This window comes from Lissotriton helveticus, chromosome 1_1 (assembly GCF_964261635.1).
Source record: "Lissotriton helveticus chromosome 1_1, aLisHel1.1, whole genome shotgun sequence".
NCBI lineage: Eukaryota > Metazoa > Chordata > Amphibia > Caudata > Salamandridae > Lissotriton > Lissotriton helveticus.
The window spans coordinates 234,808,365-234,830,114 of NC_136057.1; the positions used below are offsets into that span (position 1 = coordinate 234,808,365).

Below are 21,750 nucleotides of genomic sequence, written 5' to 3' on the forward strand. Positions count from 1 at the left end.
AGCATTTCTTTTTGGGCATCCTAATATGGCTGACGGTGTCTGAGAGACACCGTCACCATATTAGTGCTTTTCCGCCGCGGTTGTAAGCCAACCGCGGCAGAAAAGCTGCGGACGGACCCAGGACCCACCAGCCATCCTAATGTGGCAGTGGGTCTTTGGTGGGTCCGATGCGGTTTTACCGTATCCTCCGGGCCGGTGGTGGCTTCCGCCGGCCCAGAGGATGCGGAAAAAAACGCTATCCTAATCAGCCCCTAAGTACGAACAAAATAAGTTGCCCTTGTGATGGGCTTAGTAACCAAAATGATCTACATTTTTCTTCTCTTGTTATTACTATTTGATATATGCTAAATGTTTTTTTAATTCCTCTTTTTAAAAAATGTAGACCAATCACTCTGAATGAATCCTATCAGCTGCTGCTTTCATTGGATAATGAGGAAATAATCTGTTGCACTTGCACTTTCCTAAAAACTGCAGTTCGTGCTCGAAATATGATGGAAAATGCCTAAATTAGGACTGCTGGTGACTTATTGCAAATACCTGTATTTTTATTATTCTCATGGATTTTATGAATTGTATAATTATATATGTGCTTTTATGGATTTTTAAGAATTCGAATAAAGATTTTGAATTGAATTGAAGTTGTAGCGAAACCAGAGACAGTTTGAAAAAGTATGCTGGGATTTGAGAAGCTGAGCTAACTAAATAAAAAAGTTATGGGAGTGCCCAAAAGGCATGTAGGAGAATGGCTGGAAATGACATTTCAAAAGGAAGTTTAAGCTCTTCCTTCAAAGTAACATAAAAAGCATGCAAGGAGGGGTGCAGAGGATGCAAGGAGGAGCCCTCAGGCTGAAAGGTTGCATCAGAAGGAAGGTTGGGCCCTTTTTGAGTGATCTGACCTCAAGGAATAGTGCACTTGCCTATTCACGCTGGCCACTGGGACTTCCAGCTCCCAGAGGCCTGTCACTCTGTTACTGAGACAGTAAGCCATTAAAGAGTCAACATGTCTGTGGTCACTTTGAATCCCTTTCAGTGTCAGGCGGTCATACATGAGGAATCAGCATCTCTTTTGTCCTGTCACTAGAGGTGATGACTGTTGTAAGGTGGTTACGTTTAGCAGGTAAACACTATCATAGGCCACATGCAGCCTGTCTGACCCTGGGCAATACACAACTGATAAGCACTTAGCCATACTGTTGGCGAGCTGCTCATGTTCCTCATTTAAGGTTGAGGAGTGACAATTCATCTGTTAAAAATTGAAGAATACCCCATCCACTTAACCCTTGGTTCCTGGACATCATATAGAGTGCAAGAGAGTGCACAAGCTTGCAATATCAGAGGTCCTTTCTAGCTGTCCTGAGGGTGAGTAGTACAAACATGTGTTAACACAAGCTGCTGGTATGTGTCTCTGGAGTGACCTGCACATTCCTGTAGTACATCAGGCTGTCCGGAGAGTGGTCAGCAGGACCCTGCAGGGCCACATGCTGTTTTCAGGTGTCCAAGAATGAGCAGCAGAAGCCTGGAGTTAAACTTATCCTTAACCTATAAAATGTACTACAGCATGTAGTAGTACATATCACACTGAAAAACATTTTCAGTCACAAAGTACACATGTCCCAAAATTGAAGAATACATATGCAAAGAGTTGTGGATATATTGATATGCATGAGTAGAACATTTACATACCCACATATTCATATAGAATTATGTAGTAGCACGTGCAATGCTGAACAACATTCTAGTAACTCAAAAAAGTCAACACTATTCAAATCTGTTTGTTTAATTATGCTTCTGATGAGGGTAAAAGAAACAAGCATTTGCAATGCAATCGGTTTCTCATTTGTGAAGTTAGAGCTATTGGCGATGTAAATGATAATATTTTTTACTTACGTTTATTTTCTTTGCAGTGGAGTGGATGTACGTTTTTAAGTACACTTTAGTACAAGCTATTAGCGCAGGTTTTGCAAGGGACTACACTATTGTTAAAATTCAATCACAGTATAATTATATTAGATACTAAAACTAAAGCACAAGAGGTTTGCCCAGAATGACACAGTGTGTGCCAGTGAACAAGCCTTGCATGTATTCCTTTACAAACGGGGAAAATCTTGGAAGCGCATCCTATTAAAAATAGTTCTTCATTTTGTTACTGTCATAATCGCATCCAACATTATATTATCCAGTTGGATTATGCACAGTGAGCTGGATACCAAATGATGATCCAAACGGTGTTTAATCAGTCTGTAGAGTTGATTAGGATGTGATTTGCAGGTATGAATAGCAGAATCAGTCTCAGGAATATCGCACACTTTCTCGGCAGCCTGCTACACTGATCTCAATGTACCTCGCAGGTGATAGTTGTATTTTGCAGCCGGGTCCACAGAGGCATTAATCCTTCAGAGGGCGATACACTAGGTACTATTGTGATGAGCAATTCTAAAGTTCCTGTAGTACCTAGGTGCAGGTGGTGAACCACAAAGGAATGCCCTGTGCTTGACAAGTAGTGTACCATGGACAGAAGAATAGGTGCTTTCCGGAGTTGTGTAGGTGCAGGAGGCTATCCTGTGCCCGCACTTACATCACCAGAGCACAGGCCTGGAGGATGCCGGAGCTGGAAATGCCCTGCTCAGCACAGATGCTGCTTGGTTGTTTACTACTCATACAAAGGGAGAAGAGAAGCCAGAAACCTAAAATTGTCAATACTATCGACGCCCAGGAAAATTATTACCCTCTGGATGGCATCCATCAACCGGACACATAAAATAGACTAGTAAACAACAATGAAAACAATGAGGCAGCATTCACCACCTTATGGGGGCCAATTCCGATCTCGGTTGGAAAGCATCTCGACCCAATCGAATCCGGGACACTTTCCGAGTAAATCAGGTCACGAGAGTCTGCCCAAGCGAGTGCGATGCATCCGTATCCCTACGGATACGATTCGGTCAGACTCTTATTGACTTCAATGGGAGCCTCTGTTACGGAAGCGTACACAGGGTCCCTTTGAAAAAAGGGGTGGCTGGGAAAAAGCCTGTGTCAGGCGCCCCATGGTGCCCGACACACCTTGCATTCACGGAAAGCGGGGACTCATGGGTACCCCACAAGACCGAATTGGAGGGCTCCGGGTGTAGACTGGCCTGCTCCTGGCCCCCAAAGACTGATTTCGACATCCTTTTAGATGCGTGAAGAGCAAATTGTAAAGGCTGTCCGACTCGATCATCGTACTCACTTGTTCAGAAAGCGAGTCCCTAGAGCTGTACGAATCAGCTCCGAATGGCTCGGTCTGTACGAATCCTGTTTGGACCAATTCGGTCAGCGCAAACTCGTCGAAGGCATCATGCTTGCGCACTCAGAAAGATGTACGATCCGGTCGGAAACAAGGGCTGCGAATCGGACTCGCAAAACGCGAATCAGATTCTGAGAAGTTCTGAGTACATCGTAATCCACCACATAGTTTTTTTGTTGTTGTTTTTTTTAAAGCAATAACAAACAACGTTATGTGGGGGGTGTGGCAAGAGTGACTAGCAAGGTGGAAAGCTCAATTACAATTAATATACAATGTTTTATATTATATATTTAATTAACTGATTATTATTTGATAAATCCTGGCTTGTTTTTGCTTTGAAGGCTGCAATTTAAAATGCTATTTTAGTAAGGCTTACTTCCGATCATTATATAACATAACATGTCTAGAAATCTGTATTACGTAATAATAGTTAAATAGATGGTATGTACAAGCAGCATGGTTTCTGACTGTAATCCCCTGCTGGTGAACATCATCCTATGTCTATTGCACTGGGGTTGTAGGAATCCTGAGGTTTTTCGAGAAGGTGGGGCAATAATTACACAAACTTTTCATGTTTTTCAAAATTTACAAAAAGACTATGGGCCCGATTCACAGAATGAACTTAAGACTCAATCCAAAACTTACTACTATTTTGGTATTCACAAAATGCACTTACTACTTTTGGCATTCACAGAATGAACTTACTACTTTTGGTATTCATAGAAGTTAGGATTTTGTCTTAAATCTGTCTTAAGTCTGTCTTAAGTCTGTCTTAAGTTTGTCTTAAGACAAACTTAAGACAAAACCTAACTTCTGTGAATACCAAAAGTAGTAAGTTAATTCTGTGAATGACAAAAGTAGTAAGTGCATTCTGTGAATACCAAAATAGTAGTAAGTTTAGGATTGAGTCTTAAGTTCATTCTGTGAATCGGGCCCTATATTTTTTTTAATCACTCAAGAATGGCACTGGTGCTTGGATAAATATACACAAAAAGAACTAAGGATACACATATCCAAGGCCTCACTTTGGCTCTATTTTTTGGGTGACAAAACAAATTACTTAGCAAATCCAGGCTGTCCCATAAATGTGTCTGTTTTTTGGTTTGGATGTAGGTAAACATATGACTGGCTAACCTTCAGTTCCAAAAAGAAGCGCATAAGGTAGGGCATCCTGTGTAGATTTGAAATCTCCATGGCTGCAAAACTGAAAGCAATCAGCAGGTGCAAAAGTTCAATCTTAACATTAGTAACCATTCACTCTAGTGCTTTCTGAGGGGCCCCTCCAGAGTTCAGTTGCCTATTTGCAACTATTCTATGACCCTGCTCTGACCCTCACAGCAGGCTCATAGAATAGCTACAAGTAGGCCATAAAGGTCCTGTGAAAAAATATTGCACTGCAACAGAAAGCAAATTACAGATAAGGAAGGAAGCAGGTGCCAGCCAGACTGGAAGTTTAAAAATCAGTGACACATTAATCAACCCCAAATTAATTCATGGCAGGTGTGCTTGCTTTTTTTTTACATAGGTAAATGCAATTGTGGTCCGGCTGCATGAGATGTGATGAATGGGAATGATCGGCGGACAAACACAATAGGAAAAAGGAGGCAACACCTCTGCACAAGTCAGTGTTGTAGGTCTCGGGTGTCCCCAGGCGACATTCATCAGCATAACCATCAGAAAATGAGCATGTAATCCTCGCAACTCGAGGGCAAGCCGTTGACTGAGCCTTTCAGGCAGAGTGAGATCGGTCAGATATCACTGCAGCATCTACAAGCCATGGCCTTGCCTCTATCATACAATGGCAGAAAGCAATTAATTAAAACAGCGGCGAGCGATAACAATTATTAAAAAACAGGGATTGGCTTGGCAAACATGGCATTGGGAATAGGAGGGGGTACAACAAATAGTAAAATAAAAAAAATTCAAATTGCAACATATTGTTCTAGTAGCTGCGGACTGGGTGAAGCCGATTGCTGCTCCAAAAGGCCTGTGCGGAGCATGGTTGGAACACCTAAGAACTGTTTCTGCTGTGTCTGTGCTCTTGCGGAGGGGAAGGGCTGATAACGCGACTGCGGAAAGGACTGTTTCTGCTGTGTCTGTGCTCGAACGATGTGGGAGGGCTGATAACGCGATGGTGCAAAACAATGAATTAAAACAGTGGCAGGTGCGAAACAATTAATAAACTCAGGGACAGGCTTGACAAACACGGCGTGGGGAATGGGAGGGGTACAAGAAATAGTACCTACATCAAAGCGGATGGCCACTACTTAAGGGGAATTAGTATATAGTTGAGCGGTGCTGCTGATCTACAAATGGTAGTGATGTATCTGGTGTGGGAACCAATCAGGTAGCAGCAAAGAAGTTCGACGCGGGAGTGAACCAATGGACAGTAGCAGGCGGGATCAAAGCCCTTTTGGTGATTACAACATGTCTTGCACATAGCGCATGCTCTCTGCCAGGCTCCACCTAAAAAACACTAGAAGAAAAAATTAGTCCAGTAACACAGCAAGAAGCAAAAAATAAATAAATGTTTAGGGATTGAAGTCACAAATAGCTTACAACATATGACAAAATAAATGCTCTGCACTGCAGGCTGGCGGAGAAGCTGCTTGGAGCGCTTGCAGTACCATACAGTTAGAAGCCTTTTGTTGCTGATATTTCCAGACAATTTCACGTGACCTCAGACTTGTAAAGCACCTGAGATTTCAGTATTGAAAGCAAAACAAGCAGTAAAATAATAAAGACCGTAAGGATTGTTTACGGACATAGATGCTTGAAAAAGTAGCATAATGTCTGTTAGACTGTTACTTTTATGATGTTTTATGAGCCTGTTTTGCACTCAAATAATATGTTGTTTTAAGATCCCACTGAAAAATATTATCTAGCATTCATATATGCATCAAAATTATACTTTGAGTAAACACATATTCAAAATGCAGAAAGCTACTGTTACTGGGAGAAGCCTTCTTTCCACAATGGCTTCAGAATTCACCAAATAGTTTTTGCCCTTTCCTGAAAACAATTCTTCCCATGCATTGTAATGCATACAATGCTTAGGACACGAAAAGAGACACCAAACAGCCAACTCAACCAGGAAGGTGTTTTTTACTTCTTTGAAATACACGGAATGTGTATGAATATTTCAGTAGGAGTAGTGACAGGCAGCTGCAGGGTCATGGTGGACCAAAAATTGTATGCTCAGCATTTAAAGAGAGGACTGGTCTGCAAAAAAAATCTGGTGAACAGGTGCCTTGTTCATAAAGGTATTGAAATGGCTTTATAGAAACATGCACTTTGCTGTCTAGGAATAAATAGCTTCAGGCCCTCCACATTACTGAAACAGCACTCATCACCTCCTCAGATGACATTCACATAATCCTGTAGAGCTGAGATACAGCAACCGTCATCCTACTGGACCTCTCTGCAACATCTGACTCACTTTCTAACACCATCCTCTCTCGACTCCAAGAGATTGGCTTCCAAGAACCCACCATCTGCTGGATCTGCTCCTTCTTGACAGACAGAAGACAAGCTGTCAGCCTAGACCATATTCTTCGAAAACCCCAGACTCATCTGAGGAGTGTCTCAAGGTTCATCACACAGCTCTACCCTCTTAAAAGTAGACATGACCCCTTTGGCCAATATCATCTGGACACATGACATCAATATCCTGTCCTACACCAACAGCATGTAACTTATACTCTCCCTATCAATTATGACTCACCGCACATGGAACAAGTCCACCACCTGCATGACCGAAGTTGCCAACTAGCTAAACACTGCCAAGACAGAAGTAGTGATGTTTGACTGACTAGGACCCACCCTCAGCAACCACGCCAGGAACCTCAGAATCACCATTGTTAATAGCAAACTGGAAATTACTGCACAAGTGAACTCTGTAACCACCTCCTGCTTCCACTCCCTGAGGATGCTGAAAAAGTTCACCACTAGAAAAACCTTCACTTACCCTCATCATCAGCAAGCTGGACTATAAAAAACACTGTCCATGAAGGAATCACAGAACAACTCACCAGAAGACTGCAAACCAGGGCTGGCTTTAGCACTGGTAGTGCACGGTGTGACAATCTTTTTTGGTGCCCCCTGCAATGACCTCCTTCTTCACAAATTCCCTCACTATCACCTTCCAACGGTGCCCCTCATCTCTCCATAGCCCCTCCCCCACATATGTTTAATTTGTTTTATCTCACCACTCATACCAGTAAGGTTGTCAGAGCACTTTACATCTGGACAGGACTTTAACTTATTTTTCTTAGTTTCTCCAAAGGCTCTTGAGGTAGAGCTTCAGCCTGTTCAAGAAGTCTCAGGAACAGCAAATACTTCAAGATCATATGCTACCAGCACTGGGAACTGTGTGTTTTGTGCTGCAACAGAAGAAAAAGCAACCCGTCGCTGTCATCGATGCTGCTGCCGGCTCTGTAACCTATTGGCACCGCATAGAGCACCGCCCGCTTTGCACCGCAACTTTGGTCTCACCAACGATGCAGCCCAACGCAGCCACCAAGCTGCAGTTTGCACCGTAACGTGAGGGTACTGCACTACGCAACACCTCACTTCACATCGCCGCCCTGGTATCACCAACTCCACGCTGACATCTACGTTGCTGCCTGCACCGTGGCCTGGGGGTACTTCTCGTAAGTTACTCAACACACCGCCCTTTCCACACCACAGCCATGGCCTACGGACGCCGGCACCATCAACTCCATATCGTCTAGCAATGACAGCATTTCAGCAATGACAATGACGCTGTTTACACCATGACCTAAAAGCACCACAATGAGCACCGCCCCACTTTGCGCCCCAGCCTTGGTCTCAATGACGCAGCTGGACGCCATCACCAAGCCACACGCCGCCTCTTCTGAGTTCATTGCAAGGTCCACGATGCCCTGCCTTTCCAAGGTGCTCACAACACCGTGATAGCCCCAGACGGACCTATCGACTTCAAAGAACTGATTTTTTACTCTATTTTTGCAATATTCGTATTTTGATTACTGTATGTTGGATTTTTATTGTTTTTGTCTTGTTTTACACAGATAAATATTGGCTATTTTTTTAAAAACTTGGGTGATGTCCTTTTGTAGTGTTTTCACTGTATTACTGTGTGTTATGTGCAAATGCTTAACACATTGCCTCTTAGATAAGCCTGATTGCTTGTGCCAAGCTACAAAAGGGGAGAGCAGGGGCTACCTTAGAAGTGTAATCACCTTACCCTGAATGGAAGGAATGATCCCTACTTGGACAAGGTGCATACCTTTGCCAACTAGAGACCCCATTTCTAACAGACAGTCATTTATATGTCTATACCTCTGTGATAATGCTTTGCATGGAGGGGCCACAGGAATTAACGGGCTGCAGGGGGTCGTGTTCTAGAGCAAACTTTGCTTGGATCAGGCTATAACCTAATGGACCTTGTAGGGGGATGTTGCGTATTTGGATATCAACATAAATATTTGTGAGCCAATGTGATTTTCCCATAGGACAAGCATAATTACTTATTCAGATGTAACTGCATAGGAATGCAAAGAGGTGAGGGTGACCATTTTAGGGCTAACTGTTGTGACACATTTTGATCAGTGCAGACAGTTTGCATACAAGTAGTCTATTGGGGTGTTCTATTTAGTAAGTTCGTTATGGATTTTGAAGGTGGCACAGTTGGCCCATGTTTTGTGAAAAATGTGCATGCCTTAGACTAAATCCCAATAAACTTGATAGGTGTATGTTGTTTGTTTAAAAAAAACACAACGTGGTCAAAGTATAATAATATGATAAAGTCTGATTCAACCGCGTTGGTTGAATTATTTAAGGTTCAGTAAATGGAATGTGTTTTAAATAAAGAGATGCCTGCTAAGAAGATGCTGATCGAATTAAGATTCTAACTTCAGCCTGTGAATAAAATGCAGGCAGAATATATTTTCAGTGTTTTTGTAATCCACTGTTAATGGCAAGCAGTTTTTTCACAGTACACTCTTTTTTTTGTGTTAGAAAGCTTTATTAAAATAAATAATCAGTACAGCAAGGTGACATCGGCATAAATAAATGAGGAAGAGGAAATATGAGGAGATAATGATAATAAAGCCGATGGCACAAATAAGGGACAAAGCATTTTAAATTTTTAAGAGAGGGAGGGAAAAAAGGGGGGGAGGGGGATGGGGGATGAGAAAAAACCTATTAATAAGTCATAAATGGAAAAATTGCAATAGTCATAAACAGCAATCACAATAAAGTACAGTAAATGCACAAATAACAGCAAATACGTGGCCTAAGGGCATTAGAGAAAACATGCATGAAGCTAATAAAACAGCATAAGTGAAAGATGAAGGAATGTACTTATAAGCAGGAGTACAAGTATTCAAGGGGGTTTAAAATTGGCAGAGGAGAACGTAGAGGGTTTCTTTTTGGCAGATTGATCTAAATGGAGAGTAAGGGGTAACCAGTACAAATCAACATTACGAGAGGGTTTGCAAGAGGCTGCAAAGGCAACATCAAGCCTATGGGAGTGACAAAGTAAGTTCCACCAACATAGTATGGAAAGGCTGTTTAGAGACTTCTAATTAGAAGAAATGTGTTGGAGTGCAAGGGCAAGCATGAGGTCTAAGAGACCACGTGAGTGTGAAGGAAGGTCAAGAGATTCCGAAAGACTCCCCAGAAATACCAAAGAGGCTGAGAAAGGGATAGAGAGGTGAAAAATATGAGAAATACGAGTCCACACCTGTGTCCAAAAAAGACGAACTGAAGGGCAAAGAAAGAAAAGATGAAAGGAATCCGCATTAGTAGCATTGCAGGTCCAGCAATTAGCACCAGAAGAGGAGAGAAAGCGAGATAGGGAGAGGGGAGAAAGATAAAGCCTATGATAGAAGAAAAAGAGGGATTGAGTAAGAGAGGCATTGCGGGAAGTTTTCAGAGATTTAGCCCAGACTTTATCCCAAAGACAAATCGGCCATGTGGAATTTAGATCTTTTTCCCAAGAGAGTTCCAGTTTCGATTTGGGGCGATCAGGGTCAGGTGCAGAGAAATATTTGTATATAAGAGAGGCCTTAGGAACATTGGATAGAAGTGTAAGTAGAGAAGAGGATGATGAGGGTGAGATGTCCGATTCAAGAGAGTAGTATCGGTCAAGAACCGTTCCATAAGAATGAAGGATTGAAATTGAGGAAAGGAACGAGGAGATAAACCATTGAAAAGATGGTGGACCCAGACAATATCCCTCGACCTCCAGGTAGGCCAGGCAATGGGTCTGTTACGTAGGAGAATGAGTGAATTATACCAGATGGGTAATAACAGAAAGGATTCACGAGAAATAGGGGCAGTTGATACCAAGGGTCGTAAAAGAGAGGAAGTGTGCTTTAATAAAGGGGGGAGAAGACAGGGAGCTTTAGCGGTAAAATGGAGAACTTCCTGAAATGAATAAGGGAGCAACAGGTCACGTTCAACAGACAGCCAAAGAGGTGAAAAAAGGGAAATGTCCTGTGACAGCCAACGAGATGCTTGACGGAGGGAAAAAGATTTGTGGTAAAGACGGAAATCCGGGAAATTAGTTCCACCATTAATTTTGGGTTTACGAAGGAATGAGAGCGATATTCGTGCTCTTTTCTGTTTCCAGAGGAACTTGGACAAGACAGAGCCAATACGACGAAAGGAAAGAGCCGGGATATGGATAGGGAGCATGGAAAGTAAATAAATTAAGATTGGGGCAATCATCATTTTGATGGAGTCAAGACGACCACACCAAGAGAGGAAAAGGGGATTCCAGGAGGAAAGTAGAGCGTCTATCCTAGATAGAACTGCGTTCATGTTAAGCTGGACAGAAGATGAAATAGAGGTGGAAAAAAGGACACCAAGATATTTTATTTTCTTACTATTCCAAGCAAAACCAGTGGAAGAAAAGAAGTGTGGGAGGCAGAATTTAGTTAAGGGGAGAATCTCCGTCTTATCCGAATTTATTTTATAACCGGAGACCAAAGAAAAGTTCTCAAATTCAGCTAGTAAGGAAGGGACCGAGGTAGTAGGGTCAGAAATAAATAGAAGTATGTCATCAGCATATGCAGATAGTTTAAGTTGGTGGGGTCCGTACGGAAAGCCAGAAATGGAAGGATTATTGCGAATGGAGGTCAAAAAGGGTTCAAGAGCTAGGATAAACAAAAGAGGGGAAAGAGGACAACCCTGGCGGACACCGCATTTAAGTGTAAAGGGTGAAGTAAGTTTACCATTGACTAAAACAGATGCTTTGGGCATAGAATAGATTAAGGAAATATAGGAAATGAATTTCGGGCCAAAACCATGCCACTTCAATGAAGCTATCAAAAAGGACCAATCAACTCGGTCAAAAGCCTTTTCAGCATCAACTGAGATGGCTGCAAGAGGGATAGAAAGGGAGGAGGCTTTACTAAGGACATTGAGGAGTAGTCTGGAGTTATCCGAAGTGAGGCGGCCTTTAACAAAGCCACATTGCTCCTTCCCTATGAGGTGTGGCATAAGGGGATCAAGGTGAAGAGCTAAAAGTTTAGCAAACAGTTTATAATCTACGCTGCCTAAAGATATTGGCCGATAATTTTTACAAAATTTAGGATCCCGTCCTTCTTTAGGGATGAGGCATATAGTAGCATCTTGGAAGGAACCTTGAGCCAGGCCGTCGGAACAAAAAGACTGAAAAAGGAGGAGAAGATGAGGTAAGAGGATGTCGGAAAAATGCAGATAAAATTCGACCGGGAAGCCATCAGGGCCGGGGGTCTTGCCTTTGGTGAGAGACGTCAATGCAGTGGACAATTCAGAGAGGCTAAGGTCAGAGTCTAGAGTAGAAAAGTTGAGCTGGGAGGTATCAGGCGTAGGCAAACGATCAAAGTATGATTGAAGAAGATCTGGAGTAGGGGGATTTTCAGGGGAATATAAAGATTCATAGAAAGATTGAAATTGTTCCAAAATGTCTTTGTCTGTATGTAAAAGAGTGTTAGAAGGGGAATAAATAGATTCAATAATAGTTCGTTCTTTTCATGATTTTAGATAATTAGCAAGCAGTTTACCTGATTTGTTACGACCGCCATAGTAACGAGCACTGCTTCGGAGGAGATAGGAAGAGGATGAATCTGTAGTGAGTTTGTTAAAGGCAATTTTAGATCGAAGAAGTTCAGGAGACATCTGATTTGGAGAGGAGGTATAAAATTGGTGTGCTAGGGACTTAATATGTGTTAGGGCGACCTTGTGTTTCTGAAGGAATGCTTTCTTTTTTTTGGAAACAAAGTCGATAATGAAGCCGCGGGCCGTGGCTTTAAAGGAGTCCCAAAGGATATGCAGAGGGGTGTCAGGAGTAGAGTTGATTTGGAAAAATTCTGAGGTGAAAGAGCGAAAGGAGGAAGAGAAAAGAGGATCAGTGAGAAGAGAGGAGTTGAAACGCCAACGAGACGATTTAGGAGCAGGAGGAAGAAGATCAAAGATAGTAATAATAGGAGCATGGTCAGAAATGACAATAGGTTCAATGGAAGAGAAGAGAAGGTTTTGAGATAAGGAGGAAGAGAGGAAGATGTAATCCAGGCGGGAAAAGGAAGCATGTGGGGGAGAGAAAAAGGAGAAATCCATGGTTTCTGGGTGTGTGATCCTCCATGAGTCTACGAGATTAACCTGAGAGATAGTATCAAGGAACTGCTTGTGGGGCTTGTGAGGGGAGAAACGAACAGAAGACCTACGGTCTAAAAAGGGGTCAACAATCTGGTTACAATCTCCGCCTAATAAAAAGGAATCATCTTTGTATTGGATACATTTTGCTGTGATCGAGGGCCAAAAAGAAGAGTCAAAGCATGTAGGACCATAAACATTCAATAAAGTAATCGGAATAGCATTGATAAGTAATTTAACAAGAACCCAACGACCCTCTTCATCCCTCTCCTCAAGGAGTACTTTACATTTGAGACGTTTGTGAACTAGGATAGCAACACCATTCTTTTTATGAGAGGCAGGTGAAAAGAAAACATTGCCCACCCAAAGTCTTTTTAGTTTCAAAGATTCAGCATCAGAAAGATGGGTTTCTTGAATGAGGACAATATCAGGGTTGTAAGAGGAGAGGTGGGAAAGTACTCTCTGCCACTTAATAGGATGATTAAATCCTTTCACATTCCATGAAATAACTTTAAATATGAAAACGTATAAAACTGTTCAAAAACAACATTTGCAAAAATATACTGTACATGCAACAAGTCAAATCAGAGAGGGGAAGAACTATCACAACTAATGGGAGAGTAGAATGAAAAATAGGTGGGAACATGAGAAGCGGAGAAAAAGGAAAGGGATCTGAGAAGGGGGAAGAGGAAAGAAAAGAGAGAATACATAGAAGACAGTACAAATCCAGAAGGATGACTGCAAGAAACATACCTGAAGGGGGGGGGATACACAATGGAGGTGGGGAAGTGGTGACGCAGGGCAAGACGGATAGACCAGGATCAGAAGCACAACCGCACCGAAATCTCACAGGGGTACAAGGGATGACACATGGTGAAGGGGGAAACCGAGACATATCTGCATGGGGAAGAAAAGAGAAAACAACAGCTAACTCAGGAACATAATATATATATTCTAAGCAATATAAAATAAGTCAGAAGTAATGCAGAGAAAGAGAGAAAAACCGGAGGAACAAATGGAAAGAAGTAACAAGGAATTAGTAAGATTAAGAACAAAGTAGAACCAGGTAGAATGAGAGGATAACAGCGAAAGACCATTCATAGCGAAAAACAGAAAACAGCTATCAAGATAAATAACAACATGCATCAGCCACTATTTGAAGGGGAAGATTCCATTCCGTCATTGTCATGCAAAAGAAGAAAATTACGGAGTTCACTAGGATCTTGAAAAGACCAAGACTTGTTCTGATGGGTGACTCTGAATGTACATGGGTGGAACAAGCCATATCGGGCTCCAAGAGAGCGCAGAGAGGGACGTAGAGCCAGAAATTCCTTTCGTCGTGCAGCAGTGGCAGAAGAGACATCCTGGGAGATATAGACACGTTGACCTTGCCAAGATAGATGTTTTTTGGTTCTGGCGGCAGAAAGAATGGACAGCAGGTCTGTAAATCTCAGAAAAAGGATGATGACACCACGAGGTTTAGTAGATGTTGATGAGCGTGCCCCAAGTCTATGTGCTCTTTGAATGCTGAGGGATGTGGAAGGTGGCATGTCCAATAATTTCGGAAGGAAGGATGAGAAGAAAGTGACAGGGTCATCCCCCTCAAGAGTTTCCGGCAAACCATAAATACGGAGGTTGTTCCGTCTATTACGATTCTCCAAATCCTCTGTATGACGCTGTAAATAGAGGACAGTCTTTTCCAACGAGTCAATGCGTCGTGAGTTGGACTGAATCTCAGGAAACTGCTGTTCCATGGAGGAGATACGAGTATCCATGACCTCCCATTTGTCCTTTAAGAGTTGCATATCTTTGCTTGTTTCCTCAATGAATGGACGCAACGCACGGATTTCTTCCAGAATTAAGTCAATGGAGTGCGAAGGAGGAGAATCTGGTGTAGGAGAGTTTTGCTTAAGTCTCTTGGAGGTTGATGTAGTAGGTGATGATCTGTTCGCTGGTGTTTGGCCTGAAGCTGCACGTTGAGAAGAGGAAGTCGCCATCACGACTGAACGTGAGGAGGTATCTAAGGTGGAAGAATGTACAGGAGTAACTGCAGAAGCTTTGAAGACAAATTTGGACTTGCGCAGATTCACCATAGGGGAGAATAAGTCATAAAAGTACTGCCGGAAATAGTATATGTAAGGGAGTCTGGATGGAAAAGTAGAAGGCTGAGACACTGAGAACAAGAGTGAGCTAGTGATCCTGAATATTCCGTTTAGACTGGTCTGCACATTACTGTTGAGGATTGATTAGAAAAAAATCGCCATTGTAGTTGACAAATTGAGGGCCTGCTCTATAGTCATGTGAGCAGCGCAATCCATTATGCTGACCAAAAGGGAACCAACATTCCGGAAAAATCTGACAGAAGATGTCTTTAGTATGAGATGAAAATCTTAATAGTATACATTAGTCACAGGAATGAGACCCGTTCGATGATGACAACTGTGCCCTCAAACTGTCAGAGTATGCGTAGTAGTGATGAAATTACTGCAGGTCAACAGATGAAAAGGCGTTTGTTCAGAGTGAAAGGATCTTCCACAACATCATCTTCAGTTATAAAAGCAGGCACAATTAGACGTGTCAGTGACAAACGCTTCGTAGCCAGGGTGCTCAGTCAGTTATTATGGTAGGGCCAATGGGTAGGAAACAGTCACCAGAATCAATAAGGCAGTAAATACGGCTTTTGCAGGAGAAACAATGTTATGACGTGAGGTGGCAATTAGAATTACACTGGTTCAGGAATAGCGCGGTGACCCTGGAAAAGCGCACGTCATAAAATATAACATGTGGCAAGTCTATGTGCCGGCCGTAGAGATCAGAGCAGGATATGAGGCGGTAAATAGCAGAAAAACATGGTAGTCGGCAAGAAAGTGTGAGGAGCGGAACAGAAACCGCGGCTCGCAATCAGCCGCGATTGTCACAAAATGGCGGACGCATAGTAGAAAGGCAGAGCGACCTGAGGAGGAAGAGGGGCATAAATATTCCGAATGTGCCCAAAAGCTCACCTCCAGGGTCCAGGTTCCATGGATATCGATGGTGTGAGGCCGGTATCTGCAAAAAGTAGAAGAAGAGCAAATCTGAAAGGGAACCGCCGGCACTGAGGCAGATTCCAAAATGGCGGGTCCCGGCAGCTCCCGGCAGCTTGAAAGTCAAAGCCGTAGAAAAGTCCTTAAAGCTGGTGAGTAGAAGTTGAAAAAACACACCTCATGTTGACGGCATGCTCCGGTCTCGAATTCCGGTGTTTTGGAGGAAGTCCGGTCTCCCTTACAGCAGGAAAAGTAGAAGGAGATGTACCGGCGCGGAGGAGCTCCTCACCTAGCCGGCCATCCCGCACGGCGTCCAAGCCCTTCACAGTACACTCTTGAATAAGTGTTTCTATGGCTTTTATATTCCAGCTCATTCACAAGGACCTTCGTGGGGAAATGCAGGCAGAGAGGGAGATATCCGAAGACCTGCGGCTCAGTCTGAACGAGAGTCAGGCCATTAATGACGACTACAAAGATTCTTATTTCGACCGGGGGCACTTATTTCCCAACTCCTTCCAGGAAACAAACCTCAGAGACTCCACCTTCACTCTCACAAACGCTGTGCCCATGGACCCCTGCTTCAACAGAGTCACCTGGGCCAAACTGGAGAAGGAGCTCAAATCCCAGTTACTCTCAAACTGTGTCAATGTGCAAGGCTTACCCTACCTGGTGACAGGGGCAGTGCCGAACCAAAACAGGAAAATACCTGTCTTTGATCCCGAGGACACAGCGCCACCCGCAGGTCCAAACCAAGACTACGACAGAGTTTCTGTGCCCAGCCACGTGTGGACCGCCGTGGGCTGTGATCACAGGGGTGATGAAAATAAGAAATTCTCTCTGGCGTTTCTAGGCGAGAACAAGGCCGAAGGCGATATCGAAACTCTGTTTGTGCAAGACAATGCAGCCAGGCTGAAATCTCTGTATGCTTCTCCCGACAATATTGCCATTTTTAGTGACCTTTGTGAGGGCACTAATAAGGAGCTTCGGGACAAAATCTCATCAGACATTAAGAAAAACATTGTAAGCGGCAATAGCAAAATAAACCTGGCCTTAGAAAGAAAGAGGGCAGCAGATAATATGGCTCAGAGATCCAGTTCAGCACAAAAACGAGTGAAGACCTCTACCAGTACTACCGTCTCACTGCAGTTCCCAAATTACTCTGAGTGGGCTAAAGTTTACAACAGCGAGCCGGGGTACGTCTGTGAGCTATCCAGCCTGGGACTGGTCGGCCACCACGACACCACCCTTGTCCACGAAGAGCACAAAAAAAGACTTAAAAAGAGTGTGGCCTCTGAAACGGAGGGTCCTGTTTGTCTTGTGCAGGAGAAGGCCGCGCTTCCATCACCAGGCTTGGGAGAACAATGTCGTCTCAATGATGTTTGTAGTAACAAGAACGAACGCTACAGACTGCTGCACGGAGCAATGTGAATTGAACAAGGAAAAGGGGGAATACGAGTGACAAAGCTCCTACTATGGAAAAGTGCCCTGCTCCCCTCAGTACTCCAGCGTGACAGCTCCGGGGGGGGGGGGGGGGGGGGGGGGCTTGCCGCAGTGACCACCCATGTGGGAGTTATGGCCATAGTTATTACTGGTGTTATACAGATTATGATGAGAACTGGAACTACTGCTGTTCTCCAAGGTACCCCTGTGGGTCGGGTGGACAAAACGTCTGTGCCGCCGCTGATTCAGGGGGTAGACGGGTCATGTGCCACATGTAGGCCAGAGAAGCAGGTCAGAGATACATCCAACACTTGCACAAATAGGTGATTATATTTGTGAGGTGTTTTGAATTCGCCCTAACTATATATATTTTTGAATATGGGGCTCATTTCATGTGCCGGAAATGTCACGATCTCCGGTTCCTCAGGCAGACATATTTTGGACTACGTTTCATGTTTATGAGTTGGCCTGAAATAGGGAAGCCGTGATGTGTAGTAAATATCAGCTTTGAAATTACAACTATCCGTCCTGGTGCATGGCTCCCTGATTCCACATCCATGTTAGCCTGTATTCTCTGCTAGAATTCCAACGGCTTTTCACTGACAACATTGCTTCAGAAAAAAAAATATGAATGTGTGGGTTTTCCGGGGTAATTTGTGATCCTGATTCGAAGTAAATGTCCACTTAAATCGAGATTAGAGCGCTATAAAAAACCTTTTAAATAAATAAATAGAAGGAAATTGATAACGAGGGCTCTGTCCATGAAAAAGGCAGCCGGACGAGGTGAAAACATGTGAAAATCGGTGCAGAAACTTGAGAATCCAGCAGTTATTTCTCATTCCAAGGATCCTATTACGAGTTTACAAACATGGTTTTACCAGACCCGGAATATCCAGTGCCACACGGTGTGGTAGTTACAAGGTGTGCTGTTTCAGTTCCATTACAAGTTTTCCCACTCAGAAGTGGAATCACTGCTGGAATTGGGGTATGCGCACCCATTTCCTCAGCCCTCATTCACAGGACCGTTCTACAGATATAAGGTGCAGGTTTTGCCCCCTTAACTCTTAGGGGCCTTATTAAGAGTTTGGCAGTTTGGGAGCGGGACCTCCCCGCTCCGCCAAATCCATGTACCAACCCCTTGCCGGATAAGGAGTTTTCTCCTGTCTGGCGGGCCGTTCTTTGGCATTCCCAGGGCGGTGCCTATGAAATAGGCCTCACAATGGGAAGTCAGAGGGAGTACCTGCATGGCATTGACTGCTGCAGTTAATTCCATCCAGGTACTGATGTACATGCAAACAGGGGGGCACAAACTGTGCCCCCCTGTGTGCATCCACATGGCGTAAGGAACAAGTGGACCCTATGTGGCCCCCTTTGTTTCCTCACGCCACACTTTTTATAGCAGTCGCACCGCCATGAAAAGAGTGGCATTGAGGAACCTCGTAATATCCTTGGCGAGCCGCAGCGGCCCCATCAAGCATATTGTGGACTCAATACCGCTACGCCTCTGCCAGGGATTTCAGATCTCTGGCTGTTGTGGTGGCCCCAGAGTGGCCCGAGTGCCCTGGTTCTAATGGGGACGTCGGAAGACCACCACTGGTGCGCCCCATGAATCTGCCGGCCCTTAATCACTATTCAAACAATAACTCTGGTCTCTGCCCACATTGGGATTATCAATAATTTTTATAAGACCCCAGAGTGGAAACATTGTAACAGTGTGGTGATCCTGCACTTGCTAATTAACATACCCCATAGTAGTAATAGCTGGCTAAGACAATGCCTGAGAGCATGCATGGCTGAGAGCTGGGTGCATGGCTAGCCATGGACCCACTGGCAGCAGAAGGGTGCTCATGGCTCTCTCTTCTCCTGCTCAGTCCTTCGCTCGCCCATCCATTAAGCCATCTACATGCCCAGCCACTCCCAAATTCGTCCATTTATGAACTCACAAAACCATTAATTCAACCGTCCATTAACTCATTCTTTCATTCACCCAACCACACAACCAGACAAAGCACCTCGGCCAGGAAGGGCGACAAATCGCCATGAGCGTCTTGCCCCGTACGCACCCTGAAAGGCCAGGGAAGTCCTCTGACACCCTGGCCTCTGGCGATACTCCGTGAATGCCTAGGAGCTGCACACCCCCCAGTGCCTTGAGACCCATCCGGGTGAATAGCTGCGCTCAACAAACCTTGATTGATTGATTAAAGAAGCCCTTCCTCGCAGCAACCCAACTCTTGGTTCAGCCTGGAGACAGGACAGGGGCACATGTTAGAATCTATGCCTTAGTTGGTGTAAAAATACTGAGGTGGAAATCAATCCATGAACCAAGAGCATTTTACATGTTCAGAATCATATACTAGCCAACGGGTCATCATTGCTTGTGCAAAGTCACTAGGTAGAGCCAGGCAAAGCTGTCAATCAACCTCATGTCATGTATGACCCCTTACTTCTACCTTTTATCTTTTCTTTGCCAAATAGCAATTTGATTTATGGGGCCTTGAAAGCGTGGGATTTAAAAACCTGCATATCAATGCTCTTGGCAAAAAAGAGAAAGCATGGTGCCTCATGGCATCAAAAAGCAACATATAGTAAAACAAAAACATGGAACAAACTAGTAGCCAGTGAGCAATGATGGCATGATGGAATTGAAGAATAAACACACCAATGAACTGGTTTAACTATAAGAATGAGTCTACCTGAAAAAAACGTTCTTCTTCTTATCTAAAAGGTTTGATCTTCATATGAAAGCAACATATAATCATTAACACTTGATGCCTATGAGAGCAAAACATATAGTGTGTGCTCAATATAAGAATATTTATAACAATCATCTAATCTTTTTATTTCAATGATGAACAATTTTTACTAAGATGATACAAACTCGAGAATTTATTTTCTAACTGTTGTAACATGAACACATCATCCCTAAAATATACATATTATACAGAGAACACATAATACCAGAACGGAACAGCTCAATTATCTTTCAAAAACTCAGATATAGAAAGTGCTTTCCTCAATGTATCAAATATTTTTTCCTGAATTATAACATAACAGGAAAGTACATCAATCCTACAAGCAAAATGCCAGATTTGTCTTTGTATCAACAACCCTCCAGCCCCATCTGATAATTTGACATATTTATCTATTTTAACTCAACGTTAAAGTATAAGTGAGACAAACAGCTCAACAAGCCTCTTTAAAATTTATAATTTATAAAGGTTCTGATACAGATTGTTCTGGTCATTAAGTGTAGACTCTAAATCCTCCCAAGATGACAAATTTAAAATATGTCTTTGCCTTGGGCCACAGAACATTGAGCTTTGAAACAATTTAGCACTTAGGCGAAACTTAAAAGCATGAAAACATTTGGCATTCGGTCAGTGGTTGGGCACAGCACTTGCGATTCAGTCAATGGTTGATGGATGATATAGCGAGAAACCATGGATTGAAGATAAAAAGCGTTTGAATATCAGTACAAAATAGTGTAAAATTCAAGATTCCTAAGGGTCAATACATAGTTATAAAATACAGGGCTTGAAAAATCATACAAATGTTACTATACCTGCAGTTCTAGGAACTTTAATAATCTACTCAACCTAAATGTAATGTACTTGATCCATGAACTGGTCTCAAATTGTGTGATCCTAGGCAAATATTTTGTCTTATAGAGCCGCCTTATTCTTTATTATCACATAAGAGTGCACCTTTAAATATGCAAGTTCACTATTTCTGCTGTTCAAAAAACTCTTTATTTACTAGACTAAATGTTTGCTACATGTATAACAAGAATCAAGCCCATATATAGGGTACTCATGATTCCTGGAGTGCCTCTTAGTTCACTAATAGCATTGTCATCTGAGCAGGAGAAGTAATAATTTCCAGTTCATGTTTAAAAACTCACTTTTCATAAATATATTAACAAAGCATGCTGTGGTAGTGAATTCTCATTTACAGATAACATATTTACCAATGATATGGCCACAAAATATTGTGTCACCCCAGAATTACAAATATGGGTCTTTGTAACTAGTGAAATATATTTTAAACCTTTGAACAGTTCACTTAGTAATTTCAGTGTGGTGTTAGAAAAAAGCCTGACACCTTCCAGCCTTTCATTTAACAAAATTTGCACAGTTCAATTGTCACACAGTTTACTTTACAAACTCCTCTACCTTAAGCCATGGAAAGAAAAATAAAGGTATTAAGATAAGCTGACTTTTGACCTCTGTCTCTAAAAAGCAGCAGATGTGATAAAATAACAAGATTTAATGGCATTTTTATTGCTCTTTCCCTTTGTTAGCAATAAATATGCCTTTAAATCTTGTTGTCTTGTCACATTTGCTCTGCTTTCAGAGACAGAGGTCAAAAGTCAGTTTTGTC

General features: G+C 43.0%; 1 pseudogene; it reads left to right on the forward strand.

Annotated features, from left to right (window-relative positions):
• The window catches only part of LOC144768690 (uncharacterized), a 37,701-nt pseudogene extending 20,053 nt beyond the window's left edge, over positions 1-17,648 (forward strand).
• The last annotated feature ends 4,102 nt before the right edge of the window (positions 17,649-21,750 follow it).